A 21738-nucleotide genomic window follows, 5' to 3' on the forward strand; every position below is an offset into this window, starting at 1 on the left:
TGATTTTACAATGAAAATTGTAAGAACTAAAAATATAGAAAATTAAATTTACAACAAATTTAATTCTTATCATTTTCATAAAAAAATATAAAATGAAGGAGATATAGCTAAAAAAAGATTGGACCTTCAAACCAATATGGCGGCTAACGCACACGTTGTGGCTGATCGAGTTTTCGAATTTAAGCTATTTGTGACCTCCTCTAAACACTGGTGCAAAAAAATTTCTGACTATAATTAATTTCAGATTCCCATACAAGGCTAAACTAACCCTACTGGGCTATCAGTAGGTCTGAGAATCGGCTACTGGGTACTTTTTATATTGATAAGTGCATTTGTTGAATAAATAATACTATTATTATAATAACTCGAGACTGCGGGCGACCATTGTTTGTGCGACGGGATAGCGATGGACGTTGCCATCGTGACATACTTATTTAGTTACTTAAATAATTAATACGGGTGAAATACTTTATATGGCAAAGAAACGTTTGCCGGGACAGCTAGTAATTTTATAAAAAATATATACATAAGAAATAGGCGAATAATATATAAGAAATAGGCGAAGTTCCAGGCACGATCAACCCCAACTCCACCAATATAAGCGATCCGCCCACGTCATTGTTAATTGAAATCTATTTTAATGTTACAAAACTAATAGCCAACAACAAACACTAACAATCAGCTCCTTCGTATTCAGACCGCACATATTGGTTGACTAATTAATATCAATATTTAAATACTGCTAATTGGTATGATATTGTGGCACCACAATATAAATAGTGTATAGTAGACCGTCTTCATACTATGGATAGTATATTATACTCGCGCGCGGATCTTGTCCGCATGCGTGTGACAACTTGCTCCTGGCCGCGCAGGTATAACAGGATAAACATAATAATATTATGTAAAATGATAATAATTGATAGAATGCGGGTAACTTTCATGGCCGCGGACTGTCGCGCGGGTGATGGTATGCATGATAGGAAAAGCGCTTTATATAAGGTTGTGAACGTCATTAACGATCCATCAGTATTTGTTACATAATATTATTTCGTCATCGTCGATTAAATTGATCTGAAGTAGTATTTTGACAATGTAATCGTCGTACAAACAAGTTACTATACTGTACCCGGCGACACATGGCGGTAGCGTTCATTGACTCCCTGTCAAAAACTTGTCATTTTCTATATAAACCGCGATTGACAATGAAGTGTCAGATTCAGATGTTGTCAATCGCGGCTTTGTATAGAAAATGACAAGTTTTTGACAGGGAATCAATGACCGCTACCGCCATGTTTCGCCGAGTACAGTATAGAAAGACAACTTAAAGTGACAAAACAATGGTAAAAAAGGTTCTCCTTGTGTAAGCTTTTAACGCTGAGTTACTCTACTATATGATATTACACTGCGGTACGTTGTGAATTTTAATATGACGCATCACACAGATGATACATTCCATTCAACTATAAACCGAATATTGAACAAATACAAAGTTATTATATTGGGAGTGTACTCTGTAGTCAAATTGTACTAGATTTTAAATTAAAACATTACATTTTGGTATGAACTTTGGCCTTTAAAATTGACAAAAACTACCAACGATTCCAATAGGATTTTCTTTACTGTGTACGAAATGCAAGGTACACTAATCATCTTAATAATAATTTAATAATAAAAGATTCATAGTGTGTAATGAACTTTTTTTTTTATCTATGGACGCTTCACAGCACGTCAGTCTGGCCCCGTGGTAGGTACCTGAAGGACTTGTGTTACAGGTACCAGACAACGGAAATAATATTTATTACTTGTATACTATACATATATTTTAGATTTTTATTATATGATACACATATTTAATACACATCCAAGACCCAGGAACTTTTGAAAATATTTTTGTTCCGTCGGCGGGATTCGAACCCGCGACCCCCGGCTTGAGCTACCAACAGCCCAACAACTGAGCCACAGAGTAAAAAATAATTCCGTAACGTATCCAAAATACGTATAACTAATTAGAAGCGAAGACTGGTTCGTCTGTCTTCCCTTATAACTTATAAGTAATATATTATTCCTGATTCCTCCATATTATACAGGGGGGCTGGTCTTAAGAGGATTCCACACCGCCATTTTTTCCATACAAACGTTGTCCCCTGTTTCCTCCCTGGATAATGCTAGTAGAGTTATAATTTTTTTCCTGAATATCTACGGCCACTAATACAATGTCCCTATGTTTTCTTTTTTTTCATAATTTAATTATTAAATAAGATATAAACGTTCAAAAACCCAAAAAAATGGCCAGATTTTCCGCTGTGTTCAAACGCCCAGAAAACAGATTTGGCTAGATTATACAAAAAAAGCAAAACATAGGAACACAGCTCAAGCCTTTTTTTAATCTTCAATGAAAAAAGTACTTAAATCGGTTAAGTTTTGGAGAAGGAATCAGGGGACAACGAATCGTTGATTTTCTGGATTTTCTGTAGTTGTCTCTATCGCGTTCTGCGGTATAGGCTTGAGGTAAGGGAGACAGCTATAGATATTACACGTACTTTTTTTTCATTTCTCTAGCCCCTGATGTATCCTCTTAAAGACTTCGATTATCACATTGAAAAACCAGCGAGTACCTTCCACAATCGTCGCTTAACTTCCCTCTCGTAAATTAAGTGTTGACTAACTTGAGCTCATAAATCTTCCCCCTCCCCCCTCGCCTGCCAGCCCCGCACCCCGCGCGATGTCAGTACAGTGCATAGGAAAAAACTGTATGGAAAATTCTAGATAGAACTTAAGAGGAACCTCAAGCCTGCTTAGCGAGTAGATTTTCTGTTCTTAATGAGTACTCTTTTAATTTGGAAACTACAATACATTATTATTTATTTTAATACATTATAAATCGCTGTATGCTTTACTTATGAAGTATGATAAAATTTAATACATAAAATGAGAAAGAAATGAGATGTGGGAGACCGCTAATGTAGATGTTTGATTTCACATAACAAGTTTAAGGATCAATTCACAGCGATCTGAATCGAGATAGGTAACCAGCGACTTGGCGGTTGTAGGTTGTAGTTTACTTGGTGACAACAATTATGGACTAAAATATTACTTTACACAAGTTAGGAATTATTTGAACTTAAAGGCAGTAAATATTATTTCATTATTTTTTGAAGTTGTTTTGGCGGGGGTTTTTTAAATTTCTTAATTTAATTTTATTAATCTTTTGCGATTATTGTGATGGTTAAAACGTATTTATGTGAAAATTTTGTATGCGGCTATAAAATTTTTATGGTGTGCCTACACCATAAAAATGTTATTGTAATTGTGGAGATGAATATATTATCTTTCATTTGAAATCAAAATATCCTCGCAGTGTGACTCCTAATTCTTAAAAATGGTACCTGAAAATCGCTGATATATTGTGAAAAAATGTGATTGCGTCCTTAAAAAGATTTCGGAATTTTAATTTGAGGTTCGACTTACAATTAATTCAACTGTAAGAGCGGGCTATCAGAAATATCAAAGCACGCTAGCCCCGCCTACACACCATTAATAAATTCCAGAATCGAGCCGCCGGGCATTGTGCTTTGCGCTGCAGATAATAGCGAACAATATCGCGTAACAACGGTTCTCGCATTACAGCACGAAAGTAAAGGTCGCAAGTCCCAAAAATGTTTTTGATGATTACTTAAAAATTAAATACAATACTAATATTTCCTTTAGCCATTATTTTATAAAGTGTATGATTGTAATAGTGCAAGTCATTTAATTATAGTAACTCAATAAGTGTAACAGATATTTGTTGAAAAGCCCAGAAATATTCTTAATTTAAAAAAAATATAATTATCGAGTCAAAATAAGTGAATCGTTTTTTCCGTTAGGAAAATATCAGATAATTATAATATTATATACAATTATTAAATAAATCTCAATTTCATATAAGTCAGTCGTGTCCCGAGATCTACGATACAGTTTATTATAATATTAGAAAACACAGCAAAATTTTACAGCCCGCTCCTAACTCAAAGTGTGGGTGAACATAATATTAAAAATATATTTTGAAGCTAAATTAATTTAGTATTTACGTGGGTGAGTATACTTTGATACCAGATTTCCAAAATAAGCATTTCTCTTTGGAAATAATGTAACGAGTTTTTAATCAGCCCGTCTAGAAGAATGAATAATGTACAGAGAGTGTTCTGTTCTGTTTATAGCTTATAAACAGAACAGAACACTATATAAGATGTCTGCAAGCCTCTTGCTTGTCGCCCTGTCGAGCTCAAGGTTATGACTTTAACCAAAGATTTGACATTTTATACGTGGGAGAGCCATGCTTCGGCACGAATAGGCCGGCTCGACCGGATAAATACCACGTTCTCATAGAAAACCGGCGTGAAACGGCGCTTGCGCTGTGTTTCGCCGAGTGAGTGAGTTTACCGGAGGCCCAATCCCCTAACCCCTACCTACCCTATTCCCTTCCCTACCCTCAACTATTCCCTTCCCTTCCCTACCCTCCCCTATTACCCTATTCCCTCTTAAAAGGTCGGCAACGCACTTGCAGCTCTTCTGATGCTGCGAGTGTCCATGGGCGACGGAAGTTGCTTTCCATCAGGTGACCCGTTTGCTCGTTTGCCCCCTTATTTCATAAAAAAAAATTGCATTGTAGTTATAGTTAAAGTTACAGTTATAGCTAAAGTAAGTTGGTGCAACCCACCCTATGTTGTTCCAATGTTCGTTTTATGGAACTTAAATAATAGTAGGGTATACGAGGGCTGCCTTTTAAGTTTTGTCGTTTGGAATAAATACAGGCAATCTAATAGATTATCACCATTTATTGTTTTTTTAAGAATTCTTCGCATAATTTAAAATGCTTTTGCATGCGTTCAAACCAGTTTTTAAAACATTTTTTCCAGTCTGAAGTTGGGTAGTCAAAATGACGAATTTTTACGCGTAAACAGCTTCTTCAGGTGAGCTTCAAAGTTGGCCACAAAGACTTTGCTTAATTTTGTGGAACTTATTAGCCCCTTAGGGCTCAAGCCAGGGCTGTAAGGTGGATGATCTAAAATTTCAACGTTTTGGGTTCACAAATACATCTTTGTTTGATGGGCGATGTGCGAACATGCATTGTCTTGGCCAGGAACATACGACGTCTTAAATCGTTTTTTCGAAATTCGGTGACAACTTGTGGCAAACAAGCTGTGGTATACTAGTCAGCGGTAACCGTTTTGCAATCTTCGGGTACAATAGTGGCGATGTGACCACCCTTTGTCACAATGGAGGCAAACATTTTTTTTTAAAGTGCTCTGTGAGTCCATGACTTTGGTCGATTTTGGCTCATTCTAGAAGACCCAGACAGTAGACTGCTGCTTAGAATTTGGATCATAAGCATATATCCAAAACTCGTCACCATTGAGCAAATTATAAACGTGCTTTGACTCTCCTCGGTTGAATCGCTGCAGAGTTTAGCGACAAAAACTAACACGGGCTGTTTTTGGTCGTCGCTAAGCAAACAAGGTATCTAACGAGAAATCACAATTTTTACTCCAAGTTTTTCGTGCAAGATTTTTTGGACAGTGGTCCCTGAAATGCCCATGGATACCTCTATTTCGCGATATATCACATGACGGTCTTCGAGGATTAGCTGCTGCACGGCTTCAATATTCTCTTGCGTTCCGACGGTTTTTCGACGACCATCACGTGGCTGGTCACTGAGGATAGGGTGTCCACTTTAAACTTCTAAATACCAGCGTTCTATAATCCTAAGACATGGATCACTAAGTACAGAAGTGATCTCCTCAAAACGCCGAAGTCGTGATAATCAACTTCGTTAGTTGTAAAAAATTATCGCACGGAAATTTTCCTTTAACATTTCCATTTTTACAACCGACTTGTCACCTTTGAATAGACGATACAATAAGACTATTCGACCAATCTGAATAATTTCTTTTGTTTTTGAAATCCAAATACAAGGAGATTAAAATCTCATATGGTTTTTTTTTCAATGATCGCGGGAAGTTTACAAACAACAGAACTTAAAAGGCAGCCCTCGTAGAAAAGGTTTTAGAAATGTAGGCAATTGTTTGTACAACTTACTTTTTTAACCGACTTCCAAAAAGAAGGAGGTTATATGTTCGTCTGTATATTTTTTACTAATAAAGCAGTAAATAATTTAATCACTAAAGAGCTATTCAAAACTGAACTTGATACGTGGTACTGAATCTTAAGATGCAGCACCGCATCGGTTGCATCTCGTCGCGCTATCGCGCCTTAGGGTCTTATTACACCTACCGAGTATAGAGCTCGCCCGCCACTGTCTAGCCACTCTACTCGTTGGTCTAGTGGCTTAGAGAGCGGCTCTTGACCCAGAGAGCGTGGGTTCGATTCCCGCGTTGGGAACATCTTATTTCCAAGTTTGGTTAAGATAATGCAGGCTGATCACCTGATTGTCTGACAAGTTAGATGATCCATGCGTCGGATGGGCTCTAGTCAGTCGTGTCGGTCTTCCGTCCCACTGGCTTATGAGAGTAAAGGAATAGAGAGTGCTCTTGTGTACTGCGCACACACTTGGGCACTATTAAATTACTCTTCCTAACTGGCCTGGTTTCAATGGAACCGGCCACCGTTACCGGAACCGGTGTGGGAGTTATTACTCTACAGTCTACTCGGTAGGTGTAGCCCTAAAGGTCACTGGCTAGGCTACAATAATATGACGCTGGCATAGTAAAAGGAGGGGAAGTAAGTTATCTTCATACAAAGGCACCGCGCGCGGCTTGTATGTGTGCGCCATAGTATCAATTGCGTCGCCACGTACGGCACACAACAAAATCTCGGCGGTACCAGCCTCTAAAACTCGCCGAGATTTTGTTGTGTGCCGTACTTGGCGACGCATTGATACTATGGCGCACACATACAAGCCGCGCGCGGTGCCTTTGTATGAAGATAACTTACTTCCCCTCCTTTTACTATGACGCTGGTGATAGACGTCATTTAATTAAACCAACAATGTACGGAGCCCGCTAAGGAGCCTCCAGCGAGCATTTACCACGCTCCGTCGCCGCAGACGTTGGCCGTTAGTTTTATTGCCGACCGCCAAATTACGGTTCACGCCTTTTTAGCTTTGCCATTAATTAACATCTCGAGCACTATAGTCTAGCGCAGCGGTCCGCAACCTTTTTGATATTGCGACCCCAAAATTAAAAAATAGAGTTATGAGCGACCCCAGAAAAAAACACTAAGTTAATAAGTGCAAAGGTTGGTTCAGGTTACTTCGTCGTAAATAAAATTCGATAATTACTATCAGAGAAGTTGATTCCTATGCAAATCGGGTAGTTTGGTCGCGTTACATCAAACCCAGCTGACAGATCACAATTAACATTGAATTGACATATTCGACCAAATAACGTTGGTCTGTCAATTGCATAGGAATCAACTTCCTCGATGGTACCTTGTTGACTTTTTTGGCGACCCCATATATATCTTCCGCGACCCCACACGGGGTCGCGACGCCAGAGTTGCGAACCGCTGGTCTAGCATACAGCTACAAGGATCTTTACCATTTGACATTTTTTTATTTTTTTATTTATTGACAATAAGGCCAAAAGTTTATATTTACAGTGATAGAAGGATTCATGAAATTTGATGACATTGACAAGGGCATCAAAAAAAGCCTTCCTGTACATCTTTGTTAGTACTTTCCACAAAAAGTATTAATCAAATTTTGAAAAAAAAATGGGTTTGATAGAAATAAAAATAAAGTTCATGTGTATGAGTCCCATGTAAAGAGTTCACTGTAAAAGTAGCAACGTTGAAAGACAAAATTTTTTTTTCACTTTTGTAGGGGAAACTCGTGACAAGCGGGCGCTTGCCCATACAAATCACAAAAAAATTGTCTTTCAGCGCTGCTACTTTCACAGTGAACTCTCTACAAGTAACACATACACACCCTAAAGTATTATCACTTGGTTTTGTTACACCCTGTATAACTCAAAGGTGACTCAAACTGACTGACTGACATGGTGATCTATCAACGCACAGCCCAAACCACTCGACGGATCGGGCTGAAATTTGGCATACCGATAGATGTTATAACGTCGGCATCCCCTAAGAAATGATTTTGTCTCAATTCTACCCAAGGGGTTAAAATAGGGGATGAAAGATTGTATACAATAATACTTCGCTGGTAATAAATAAATAAATGCATAGTAGCTTAAACTCTAGTCCCCTTACTAATAAACGTTGTATAAGCTTCGAATAGTTATGCAGTGTTTTGTTCCTGTCACACAAGTGATATTTTTAATTGGATAGAAGAAGACAAAACACTGTATAACTATTCAAAGCTTCTACAGCGTTTATTAGTAAGGGGTAGGTTAACACATTACCTACTCGTTATACGTTGTAGAGACGTAATATTTTGTTCTCATAGAATAATGTTTCAGTTACTCCTATATTGGACCACCTTACAATATGCCACCCTACGTATCTACGGTATTGCATAACAGCGTAGTCTGTAGCAATCGTGTAAAATTACATTCTAGACGGTTCTAGGCTCCAAGCCAGTTCGGCTAAATTACTTGCCAGTGGTCTCGTCGCAATCCTGAGGATTTGTTTATTCCACGGAGCTTCCCCAATATACCGTATTTACATAATATATTGCTTCCACTACAGGCTCAATAAAGATCAATTTTACTTAATGCAAGAATATTGTAGCTTTGTTCTTTGTTTGATCAAGCCTTTCCTAACAAAATCGAAGACGCAAGTGGTAGAGTGGATTAGTGACAGTTTATAATATAAGGACAAGTACTCATTTTCCCCTATGAATTTGGACAAATCTTGTAACTTACCTCCTTTTTTTGCGTTGGGGGAATGCGTTTACGCATCCCCGGGGTCTGGGGAGGACCACCAAGGTATGTGGGACCCCCCGGGGCAGACGGAAGACGCACCCGGGACTACCCACCGACGGTGTTACTGCTTCTGAAAGTGGGACTACGGGAAACGCGTGATACACGAACACAACCCCACCACCTCTGCCTCTTCAGGCTCAACTCGTGGACACCTTGTAACTTACCTACTTCATCATCTGGTTAATATGTCTGGCTATACAAAAATGCCACATTTTTTATTTCAAATCATTTTCCAGTGCGTCTAGCATGCGCGTACAACAAGATATCTCATTGAGAGTATATTGTCGATATCGACATAATGTCAGAATATTTTTTTTGACATTATGTCGATCGATTTTGACGACAGATCTACACGAGAAAAAATGTATGTCACGTTAGGGTCAATAGAGATGAAGAGACAAACCATCAAACATCGAGAAAACATGTAAACAACATTTTCTCGTTATGTGCATGCTTGACGCATTGGTCTTAAAACCTCTATTTATTAAGAAAACGTAAATTTTCGTTAACCATCAAAACATCACATCCTAAACGTCCATGTGTAAAATCGTAAAAGCATTGCATTGAAACGCGATTGAACGATGTGGCTTATCTAAGAACCAGTGTCATATCAAGTCAAACGTTCCCAAAACTAATAGGGACAAAAGTTTAGACTTTATAAACTCTAAAGATTTAATAACACACTCGGGAATATTCGCAGTTGAAGCTGTCTTGTTACGTTGTTGGAACAATCGAGTTATACGAGTTTCTTTAGGGAGTATTTCCTAGGACTTATCTAAATGGATTCAAATGAAGAAAGTTGAGAAACTTTCTCATGATTCGGTTAATACAATGTGATAATTTTAGTTTCTGAAGTTATATAGCTATTGTATGAGAGGAGTAAAGCAGCCGCGGTCCTCGAAAGCGAAGTATCTGACGGAACTCAAAAACAAAAGAAAGCGTTGTGCATTCTTTAATTCGATCTTTGTTAAATAAATATTTGCGTAGTTATTTGGGCGTAACCGAATTCATAAAAAAACTAAATTCGGACATTGATTGTTGGTTGGTGTATTGGTGTATTTTTAATCATTATTACTTGGTACTACTAATATATATTCTGTCTTATTGCTATAAGTATTCTCGGGGAGTCGTTACAAAGGCTTCGCGGTCTAGGTCTTTTCGAAGCACACGTCTTTGAGTATGGCTGGAGTCCACTCCAGCCATACTCAAAGTGTGGTTCAATTAAATAATTATACACTTTCCTTGCACTTATTCCACTTTATTTTAATATATATTACAAAATTGTAATAAATATATTAAAATAAAGTGGAATAAGTGCAAGGAAAGTGTATAATTATTTAATTGAAATTTAATTTCCACCAAGAAGTGACAGTACATTCAATATCATATCTAAAGTGTGGTTTCTCTAAGAACTACTAGCTTATGCCCGCTGTTTCCTTTTTTTAATCAAACGCTTAATTAAACACATAAATGGTTCATAAGTTCTATATTAGTACCGATCAAATATCCGTAATTTGGTAAGGCTATAGGCAATGTCAAGTCCATCCAAAAAAAGTCACGTCATTGACTTGACACAACCCGAGCAAATAACGTAGATCCGATATTTGCCTATATATTATGAATATCTCTGATGTCTATATATCTGTACATATTGTAGTAAATTAATCGTTCAAACTGGAGTACAGTTTTACGTTTCAACTGATCAAATCAAAACGAGTCCATTTAAAATCTGTTTAGCCCTTTGAAAATCACAATATAAACCAACTTTTCGCTATATGTATAGTAAAAGTCATAACGTTTTTAAGGTCATTTTAAAAGGGTTAAAATAACGTTTGAAGCCTTAATGTATGCCAACTCTTTTGCATTTAAAAACCGTTCATTTATTTAAAGAGTTTGCACCTGAAAACTGAAAAGAATTTAAAACTGGTAACTTCAAACAAATGTTTGGCTAGTAAGTATATTTGAAATATGCTTAGTTTTCCGCTTGCATAATATGCTTTTATAGAATCCGTATCATTTATATTAAACATGCGAACGTATTATGTCTGTCTGTCTGTCCGTTTGTTACGTCTTCACGCCCAAACGTATAATTTTAAGTTATAGCATTGTACATTTTATTTTAAAAGATTAATTTTTTATCTCACTTTTTTTTGGTAAAAAAAGTGGGCCCCGTGCGAGTTTCTTACGCCGGTTCTTCTCGCCGGGATAGTTCCTGAACCGGTGGTAGGCACCGTAGTATCAACATTCTGAAAGTATTTTCTTAAAATCTACTCAGAAATAAAATAATTTTTATTTAATTTATTTTATTTATACTTTGAGTCCTGCGAAAGGTTACTTTTATTCCGGAAAAAAGTACGATTCCCGCGCGATACAGGATACATTGTTTCCCGGAAAAATGTAAGGTTCCCACGAGATAAACGAATTTTGGAGCAACGGAGTTGCGACGTCATCCATTTATGACCTAAGTACTATCAGAGAAGTTGATTCATAGACAGATGGCGGACCTACGTAATTTGGTCGCGTAATGTCAAACGCATCCGACCGATCACAGCTACAGCTCAACAAGACTTTAAGAGGATTCCACACCGCCGTTTTTCCATACAAACGCTGTCCCCTGTTTCCTTCCTGGATAATGCCGGTAGAGTTATGATTTTTTTCCTGCATATCTATGGCCACTATTAGCATGTCCCTATGTTTTCTTTTTTTTCATAATTTAATTATTAAAAAAGATAAGAACGTCCAAAAACCCAAAAAAATGGCCAGATTTTCCTCTGTGTTCAAACACCCAGAAAACAAAACTGGCTAAAATATATTTAAAAAAAACAAAACATAGGAACATAGCCCAAGCCTTGTTTTAATTCCTAATGAAAAAATTACTTAAATCGGTTAAGTTTTGGAGAAGGAATCAGCGGACAACGAAGATTTTCTGTTCTTTTATTAGAACTTTTGTCGTGTTGTCTCTATCGCGCTCTGCGGTGGGAGACTTGAGATTGGTGAGACAGCAATACATTTTCAAATACCTATTTTCAATTTCTCTCGCCACTGGTGTATCCTCTTAAGTGAACGTGGCGGAAAAAGGAACTAACGCTGCCATCATACAAATATTCGTAGATGTCCAGGGACGGTTTTTTCGGGACAGCTAGTATTATATAAATTCATATTATATAAAGCCTTGTCGCACTTTAACATAGAATTGACGTAAGTCGGTCCACATGACGTAGGTCCGTCAACTGCCTAGGAATCAATTTCCTCGATGGTACATATAAATATTCTCTACGATATTATAATGTAGGCAAGGAAAAGTAAGTCAAAGCAAATTCTGGAATCAAATTAGGAAATCCATCTCGGTTGTAACTTTAGAATCCCCGAAGATATAACCTAAAATTTGGAGTGAGATAGCAGCCCCGAGTTATAAACTTTCCGTATGATTTAACAACCGACACTTCTGATATAACCTGTTGGAGACTATAGCTTGGTTATAAATTTTTCTACCAAAAATGTTTTTTTGGGTCTATATTTTTAGATTTAATATTAGTAAAGAACATAATATTATTATGCTAGCAAATGCATTACGATGTCCGTATTTGAAACCGCTCGGCTGATTTTAGTGTCCTGCTAATCCTCAATGCCGACAGTGAATTAATATTATGTAAAAAAGAAAATATTATAAACGGTCGAAAATTATATTATATTATACCCCCCCTTTTTGGAACACGATTAAAAAACGAAGAGCGCTACGCGTTATTCATGCTAATGTTATAAATTGTGAAAGTGTTTCTGTCGGTCTGTCTGTCTGTTTTCACGCAACGTTAGTTTCATAGTCAATGTCGGTGAGGCTTGACAAAACCCAACTAAATTACGTAGGTCCGTCTGATGGTATCTTCTTGAATTCTTCAAAAACCCTAAACTAAGTGGATTTATATCTCCAATTTCGCCGGTTAACCTGAGCATAACGGTTAACACACGTAATATAATAAAATATAGTATTGCGGGCGGCGGGCGTTTCATACGGGGCCTGCATATTTACGAGTTAATCACGTTGCACCCGGCACATTACCGCTGACATATATACCGCGTGTCTTGCCATATGTGTTTTAGTACGTAATGGAATCTATCATCAGCAATATTGACAATCCACACAAAGTAATTAATATTATGTCTACCAGAATGTGATGGCAAATTTTGACGGCAGATTTTCAAAAATATCCTTGATCATTGGTTATTTTATATTTGCATGTTTCACACAGAATAAGCCGCTATAAGGAAAAAAAGGATAAAAATGTTTTGTTCCAATTATTCCGGCATTGCTAGAGTCAATTAAATTTCTCACTTTTTGCCATCAGATTCTGGTAGACCTATACCTAAACTGATTTTATATTTTTTTCAAAGTGAAATAAATTAATGATACAAGTGTAAACTGTATAATAACTGAGCATACATACTAACATTATAAATCCGAGAATTTGTCTGTCTGTCTGGGTCCTCTTCACGCTTAAACCACTGAAGCGATTGTAATGATTGGCATGGATAAAGTTTGAAACCTGGGAAAATAAATAGTATATTTTTTGTCCCGGAAAAATGTACGGTCCCCGCGCTATAAACGTGTCTTTGTACGATGGACTTGCAGGCGTAATCAGTATTCTATAAACTAGTAATCATCTTCAAAAGATACGTAAAGCTAAGTACTCACATACGGTTTTGCTCGATAATTTTACTCCGAATCGAAGGAAATAACATATTTGACATATTTAATTCCATCGAGCCGGCTCGAAGCGAGCCTTCGAGCTGTCAGTTTTTGCGGTCCACACGGTGGTTATTGCTCGATTTGGAGTAAAACTATCGAGCAAAACTTACTTAGCATAAAAAATATAAAGGAAACGTCGAACAAAACTTTTTGTTTACTGTCTGTTAGTGTGCTGGCTCTAGCGTAAAAACATTACAGTAAGGGTGAAACCAAACGAGCGTAATTTGTGAGTCGTGAATCGCAGAATTTCTATATAATCGCATCGTAAATATCTTTTCATACAAATCACTCATAAAATTACGCTCGTGTGAATCAAGTGACTTTTGTATGAAACTGAATGCAACAGAATTTCTGTCAGCCGAAATTCTGCGACTCACAACTCACACATTACGCTTGTTCGGCTTCACCCTAATATGTCCTATTGCGAAACTATCTACAGCTCACACAATCGACGTCGGTCGTAGGTAATTATAGTTTCTAAAATAATGATCGTTTTAAACCAAACAAAATTATTTCTCTATTTAATGTGTTCTCTATCATGGGCTTCAAGAGGGCGACTGACCCAAAAAATCAAACATCGTCCTTCTCTCTTCACACTCACGCCCGTCTTTCATATGCCAGGTGAAAAAAGACGACGCAGATTCATCGCCAATATAGTTTTTTCTCAATAACTCGATAAATGTACAACATTTTAAAAATCTAAAAGTTTCTCAATGATAGAACTTTATACAATGATAGAACTTTATAAAATTTAATTTTTCGCTGACATTCCAGTTTCAATTACAAGTAACCTAAAGGACTCTCCTGATGATGCTATATTGTTACTTAAAGAAAATGTAAATGAATGTGATATCGACTTTAGATTTAAAGAAGTAGGTCCTGAAGACATTTTAAAAACTTTCAATTTACTAAATATTAAGAACACTACTGATTTGTGGGGCCTATCAATGAAAGTTATTAAATCTATAATCGATGTTATCGCGCCCTACTTAGCGACTATATTTAATGATTGTATAAAAAGTGGCGTATTTCCTGATCTAATGAAACACAGTAAAGTTTTACCTCTTTTTAAATCTGGTAGTAAGTTGGACCCATCTAATTTCCGACCTATATCTATTTTACCGACATTGAGTAAAATTTATGAAAAGATAATACTGAATCAATTACTAACGCACTTTAATATAAATAATATTTTACATAATAAACAATTTGGATTTACAAAGGGACGGTCTACTACAGACGCAGGCGTTGAATTGATCAGTAGTATTTTTAATGCCTGGGAGACGTCGCAGGATGCTCTAGGAGTTTTTTGCGATCTCTCAAAGGCCTTTGATTGCGTGCAACACAAAACATTGGTCAGGAAACTCTGTCACTATGGCATAAAAGGCACAGCACTCGCCCTCCTAAAATCGTACTTGTCAAATAGAACTCAGAGGGTTGAGATAAATGGTAAAAAATCTGCTGGTGCAAAAATTGAAATGGGGGTCCCACAGGGGTCTATATTAGGACCCTTCCTGTTTCTTATTTATATAAATGACCTGCCATTCTTAATTAAAGATAAACATGGGATAGTATTATTTGCTGATGATACATCTCTTACATTCAATGTCAAACGGCTTAATGCGTGTTATGACGAAGTAAATAATGCTCTCTCAAAGATTGTACATTGGTTTAGTGTTAATAATCTTTTACTTAATAGTAAAAAAACAAAATGTATTAAATTCAAATTGCCCAATGTAAGGCAAACGGAAACCAATGTGCTTTTAAATGGTGATGTTATGGAGCTAGTGGATACAGCTGTATTTTTAGGTATTACACTAGACTCCAAGCTTCAGTGGGGCCCTCATATTGCTGGGTTGGCCGACAGACTCAGTTCAGCAGCATATGCAGTAAGTAAGATTAGACAATTTTCAGATGAAACAACAGCACGTCTAGTGTATTTTAGTTACTTTCATAGTATTATGTCCTACGGCATTTTGCTGTGGGGCAATGCTGCAGATATAAATACAATTTTTGTGCTGCAGAAGCGAGCTGTGCGGGCAATCTACAAGTTGGCCCGTAATACTTCACTTAGAGAAAAATTTAAGGAAACTGGAATCTTAACTGTTGCTTCTCAATATGTCCTATCAAATGTATTATATGTTAAAAAGAATATATATCAATTCACGAAAAAATGTGATACCCATGGGAGAAATACTCGTAATAAACATAAGCTTGAAATTCCGGTGACTAGACTTACTAAAGTCAAAAATTCTTTTAATGGTCAATGTATACGCCTTTATAATAAGATCCCAGAAAGCGTTCAAAATCTCTCAATTAATAGATTTAAAAAAGTTGTTAAAGAACGTTTGTGTACCAAAGCGTACTATAAAGTTACTGATTTTATGAATGATAGTACGCCATGGGAATAAGGTCGCCCCCTGCAGAGCTGTTTCATTATAATATGTATAATAATTGTACATTCGTTGTATTTTATTTAGTCAAAATGACACTGTTATTTTATAATATATTTTTTGTAATTTTCCATCTTTTTAGAAAAAGATGGCCCCGTGCGAGTTTCTTACGCCGGTTCTTCTCGCCGGGTTAGTTCCCGAACCGGTGGTAGGCATCTGTGTAGCCCCGACGTTCAGAGAATATTTGAAAAAATTTATTCTGAATAAAAAAATTTGAGTTTGAGTTTTGAGTTTGAATGTGTAGTATTAACTTAGTTCAATGCACGGTTATGCCAATAAATGAAAAATTCGTTAAAATTAGATGCATGTTGTGTTTTTCTATCGAGCGAATTTTAAGATATCGTGTTTTTGCTCAGATCGAATTCTTGGAAATACAATGTAGTATCTAATTTTAGAAAATGAAACAATTCGGGGCTTATTTTCTATTATGAAAATGAATTATAAAATCGGAAAATTTTGGGTTAGTAGCCCACTTAACAGGCTGCGTTGAGAGCCATTTTGATATTTCAAAATGGCATCAAAATATATTTCATGGATACATTCTGAAGATAGCAACATGTGACGTCTTTATTTCCGTAAATATCCCATAGCTTCCCAAATGGAAGTGCTGGCGACTAGCTACTAAATCAAGCTGAAGACATTCACAAATCTAGGGTATGAGCTTAGAGGCTTTAGAATTAGAGCATATTTTGTATTCTTTCCGAAAGCGATTTAATGGCTTTTATTTATTACTAGATGACGCCCGCAACTCCGCTGCGCCAAAACTTGTTTATTGCGCGGGAACCGTACATTTATCCGGGATGAAAAGTATCCTATGTCCTTTCCCGGGACCCTAAGTATCTCAATGCCCAGCAAAATCTGTTCAGCGGTTTAGGCGTGAAGATACATACAGACATACAGACAGACACACTTGCACATTTATAATATTAGTATGTATGCTCAGTTATTATTTACAGTTTACACTTGTATCACTTTGAAAAAAATATAAAATCAGTTCAGGTAATCATTGTGAAATATGAATTTCCATCAATTTACAGTTAATTTAATGTCATATTATTACTAGTTAACAAGTACTGTTTAAATTAACCTGAAATATCTTAAGCTGGGTAACATACGAATGTTATCCAGCTTTAGATATTCAGGCACCGTAGTCGCTAATGAAAATTCCTGAGAAATCATTAATTTTCTCTTTCTTTTCTCGAAGTAAGTACTACACTTTGTGATATTGGGATACGTGGGAGAGCCATGCTTCGGCACGAATGGGCCGGCTCGACCGGATAAATACCACGTTCTCACAGAAAACCGGCGTGAAACAGCGCTTGCGCTGTGTTTCGCCGAGTGAGTGAGTTTACCGGAGGCCCAATCCCCTACCCTATTCCCTTCCCTTCCCTACCCTCCCCTACTACCCTATTCCCTCTTAAAAGGCCGGCAACGCACATACAGCTCTTCTGATGCTGCGAGTGTCCATGGGCGACGGAAGTTGCTTTCCATCAGGTGACCCGTTTGCTCGTTTGCCCCCCTTATTTCATTAAAAAATATATATATATTATGTACTTTCTGATGATTTCACGATTTATACTTATTTACACCATAAAGTACAATTTGTACCTGACAATATTTTCGATTGATATTTAGTTGGTTTCAAATAAATTGCACAACCCGTACTAACTACTAATATTATAAATGTGAAAATTTATCTGTCTGTCTTTTTGTAACCTCTAAAAACTTTAATTTACCAACAGCTGATTTAGGTGATCTGAAGAAGCCGATTTTGATCTTTTGCATCCCTTGGTCCTAAATGATCTAGAATGCAGTATTGTTCTAAATAGTCTAAAGAACATTGACTGTATTCATAACTTAATACGTATGTTTTTGTGGTTGATACACAAATTATGCTTAACATTTATAAGTTAGAATGTTAATTCTTAGTAAAGCCACAGAATAGATAATAGTACAAGGTAAAGCTAATTTACCAAAGTGACGTTACAATCCTAGGCAATTCATAAAGTTCTGATTGGGAATTCTAAATGTGATCCAGGTTAGGTCCCGATTTAGAGTGATCCGAGCTCCGACCGCTCTTTTACTAAATTGTCTTCGATTTAGCACACTGTAATGGCGCTTAGTTGCTTGATCACAGAGTCTTTCCGACTCGAAATTCAATTTAGTGCAGGGGTTCCCAATCTTTTTCAGCCTGCGCAGTTACACGTCATAATGTTTTGTCACGGCGCCCTACTCTACGTGGCTATTACAAAAAGATACATAAATAAACACCTTTAATGATTATAGTTAGGTTAAGCAGGTAAATGATATAATTAACAAATATCTAATAATTTACCTGCTTTACATAATTAATATTATAATTAAAATAATCGAGGATAGACTCACGGTCACGGTGCCCCTCTTGCCTTTCGCCGGCGCACAGTTTTTGAACCCCTGGTTAAGTGTGATCAGTCGCATACGATTCCATTTCTAACAAAACGCCACTCAATTAAGTGGCGAAGTCAAATCAATCGGCCAAGCAGACAGCTAATAGCTGCCAATTTTTAGTCTCACGATCCGACATGTCGTGCGACATATCGGATAGTATAATGAAGCCCTAACAAACTAATTATAACTTTAACGACCGAAGTATTGAACAATATAAGTTTAAAAATATTCACTATACATTACCGGTAACTGACAGGCTCCCAACTTTTTAATTAAAACTTAAACAAACCTGCGCGTGTGTCTTTTGTAAAGGATCGGCATACGCCACTGGTTGCTAGTGATAGCCTCAAGATTCGTATAATAAGCATATTTTTCACATCGGTTTCGGTGACGGTGGCCGGTTTCATAGAGATCCACCCAGCTTCGCAGCAGTGATCTTATAGTGTCCAAGTGTGAGCGCGTGTTGATTCTCTAAACTGTGGTTTTTATTCGTTACTCATATTGTATACCTATATCACAGCTATCAAATTAATTTAGCTATCCAATTTATGCCTTGACTATTGATTACAAACTAATAGGGCCAAATCTAGGCGTCTGTTGAGTGACACTTCACTGGTTCTTGATATTCATAATTATTACATAATACTATAATATGTTACATATTATGTATTATGTTGTACATGATTTTTGATCTAATACCCTTATGCCGATCATAAGTGTTCAGTCTTTGCGTTAGTTTGCTGGCTAGCTATATATGTCTCGTGTAACTGTTATGATATCAGAAAGTCACACTGTTTTTACTATGCGATACGATATATCGGACCGACACAGACATGGGAAAGACGTGATATTATGCTTCAAATTAAAACATAATCCTGTCTTAGTCATATTGGATATTATTGAAAAAAAAACGCACGACACGCTATTAAGAAATACTAAAAATATTTTTAAAATGCGAATCACCTCGTGTTTTGGTGAGAGCAGACCCTTAAGTTCGTAGTTTTGAGGCTCCATGCCTAGTGAATTACCTAATATAGCTGAATAGGAGTTTGTTATTAGTTTTTGTATGAACACTCATATGAAGTGTCTAAGTTGTTGTGTAAAGAATATCGTATGGTCCCGAAACTCGACTTCCGCCCAAAATGGATAATATTTTCATACGAGTACAATATTAGTACTTAAGGTGCACGTGTGGAACGAAAATTAAACAATATGTTAAAATAAGACGTAAAACAAGACAAGTACCAGTTAAACATGTACAAGACTGGATTTCCCAAACCGCTTTTTTGCGCGGCAAGGCTATCTTATATCGAAAACTATCTTATTTTTAAAAATAATTATTATTTTCCAAGAAAATAATCATAAATAGGCGATTTCCAATTTTGGTGGCTTATCGCCGAACTATTTTACTCAATATCTAGACCGATTAACAGAAAACTTGATACTGGATTCGATTTTTATTTTTATCTAGTCGTTTTATATAGTTGACTCTTCATAATATATGAATTTTATTGTACTAACTTCTGTAGTTGAGTTTTTATGACACAGTTTAGGTCTGTCGCCGAGAATTTTTAAATTTTGGTGGGATTTACGAAACGTTGTTTCTACAAAATACCATTGATCCCTTAAGCATAAAAAATACGCCATTTACTTCATTCAGCCACACGCTAACCAGTTTAGGAGGTGGCTGTGGGCTGGGTCGTACCAGTTTCCAGCCAGAAATGAAAGAAAACCGTTTTATCACAAAACCCCCGATTTTATGCAATTTTGGTGTACTTAAATTATCCTACTCGGGGCAATCATATCATGTTGTTATTTTGAATATCGGTAGAGTTTTGGTTTGTTTATAGTTAAGTTAATATGCTATAACTTTAGTGCCTATAGTTTTCTTTTAAAGATTATTTTTCTCGCAAATTCCAATTTTGGTGGTTAAATTTTGGTGGGTAAGAGGGTGTGTAAAACATTATTTTTACAAAATACCATTGATTCTTGAAGCATAAAAAATACGCCATTCACTTCATTCTGTCACAAGCTAACTCGTCTAGGTGGTGGTTGTCGTACCAGTTTCCCGTAAACACCTAATCCCCAATTTTGGCGGAAACAAAATTTCCACCAAAATTATATAAAAAATGTAAGTTGTTGAAATCCACTCACAACTAGAGTTCTATTAGAAAATTAAATCGTTGGTTGTAAATAAGTTTTTGACATTTATTTAGTTTGTTTGCTTTGCTATTATAACTGCAAATGTAATACAATATAATTTCTTAACGGTCTAGTTATCACGAGATATATACTGTATAATAGGTGACAGACAGACAAACAGGAATTTTCAATTTTTACAACAAACTAAGAACGATTAAACCTCATTAAAATTTTTAATTTGGTCTGAAATACTGCCCAGTTTTCAGCAAACACCGTATATTATACGGAAATAAATCTACACGAATAGTTGAAAACCATTAGTACACTATTCTGGGACTACGAGAGTTTAATGTTGCTAAAATGTTGCTAGATGCTAAAGACTCCAATTGCCCTATGAATGCATCGCAAACATTCCGTTATCTCCCATCTTGTTTTTTGTTACTTGTTGAATGGTGTTTTGAATTTCTTCCATTGGGGTGCGGTCGCAATTTCTGTAATGTATCTTGATGTACCCTCCTTTCATACTCCTGTACTATTTAGTATTTTTCAACTGGGAAAACTTTAAGTTCGCCGTGAGTTGGGATCGGTAGGGTTTTTTTAATTTCAATTTAGTTAAAGTATTTTAACGTTAACTTTGGTTATTAAATAAATGAACTAGATGACTGACGCCCGGAATTCCGTTGTATCAAGATTAGCGGGAATTGTACATTTTTTCGTTATAAAATGTATCCCCTTTCCCGGTACTGAGAATACATGCACATAAAATTTTAGCAAAATCGGTTAAGCAGTTTGGGCGTGAAGAGGTTACAGACGGACACACGACACATTTTTGCATTTCTAATAATAAGTATGGATATGGATGCATAAAGGATGATGTAAAAATGTATAAAATTAATTTTTCATATATTTACACTAGATAACGCCCGTAACTTCGTTGCGCCAAAATTCGTTTATCGCCCGGGAAACGTACATTTTCCGCGATAAAAAGTATCCTATATCCTTTCCCGGGACTCAAATTATCCCCATGCCAAATTTCAGCAAAATCGGTTCAGCGGTTTGGGCGTGAAGAGGTAACAGACAGACA

The 21738-nt window shown here is 36.5% G+C and overlaps 1 long non-coding RNA gene across 1 annotated transcript; it reads left to right on the forward strand.

Moving 5' to 3' along the window:
* The first annotated feature begins 207 nt into the window (after positions 1–207).
* On the forward strand, positions 208–19771 carry LOC121734774. The gene is made up of 3 exons (XR_006036784.1): positions 208–283; positions 6357–6359; positions 19761–19771. It is a non-coding gene; the product is annotated as an uncharacterized LOC121734774 (long non-coding RNA).
* The last annotated feature ends 1967 nt before the right edge of the window (positions 19772–21738 follow it).

Source organism: Aricia agestis, chromosome 16 (assembly GCF_905147365.1).
Source record: "Aricia agestis chromosome 16, ilAriAges1.1, whole genome shotgun sequence".
Classification (NCBI taxonomy): domain Eukaryota; kingdom Metazoa; phylum Arthropoda; class Insecta; order Lepidoptera; family Lycaenidae; genus Aricia; species Aricia agestis.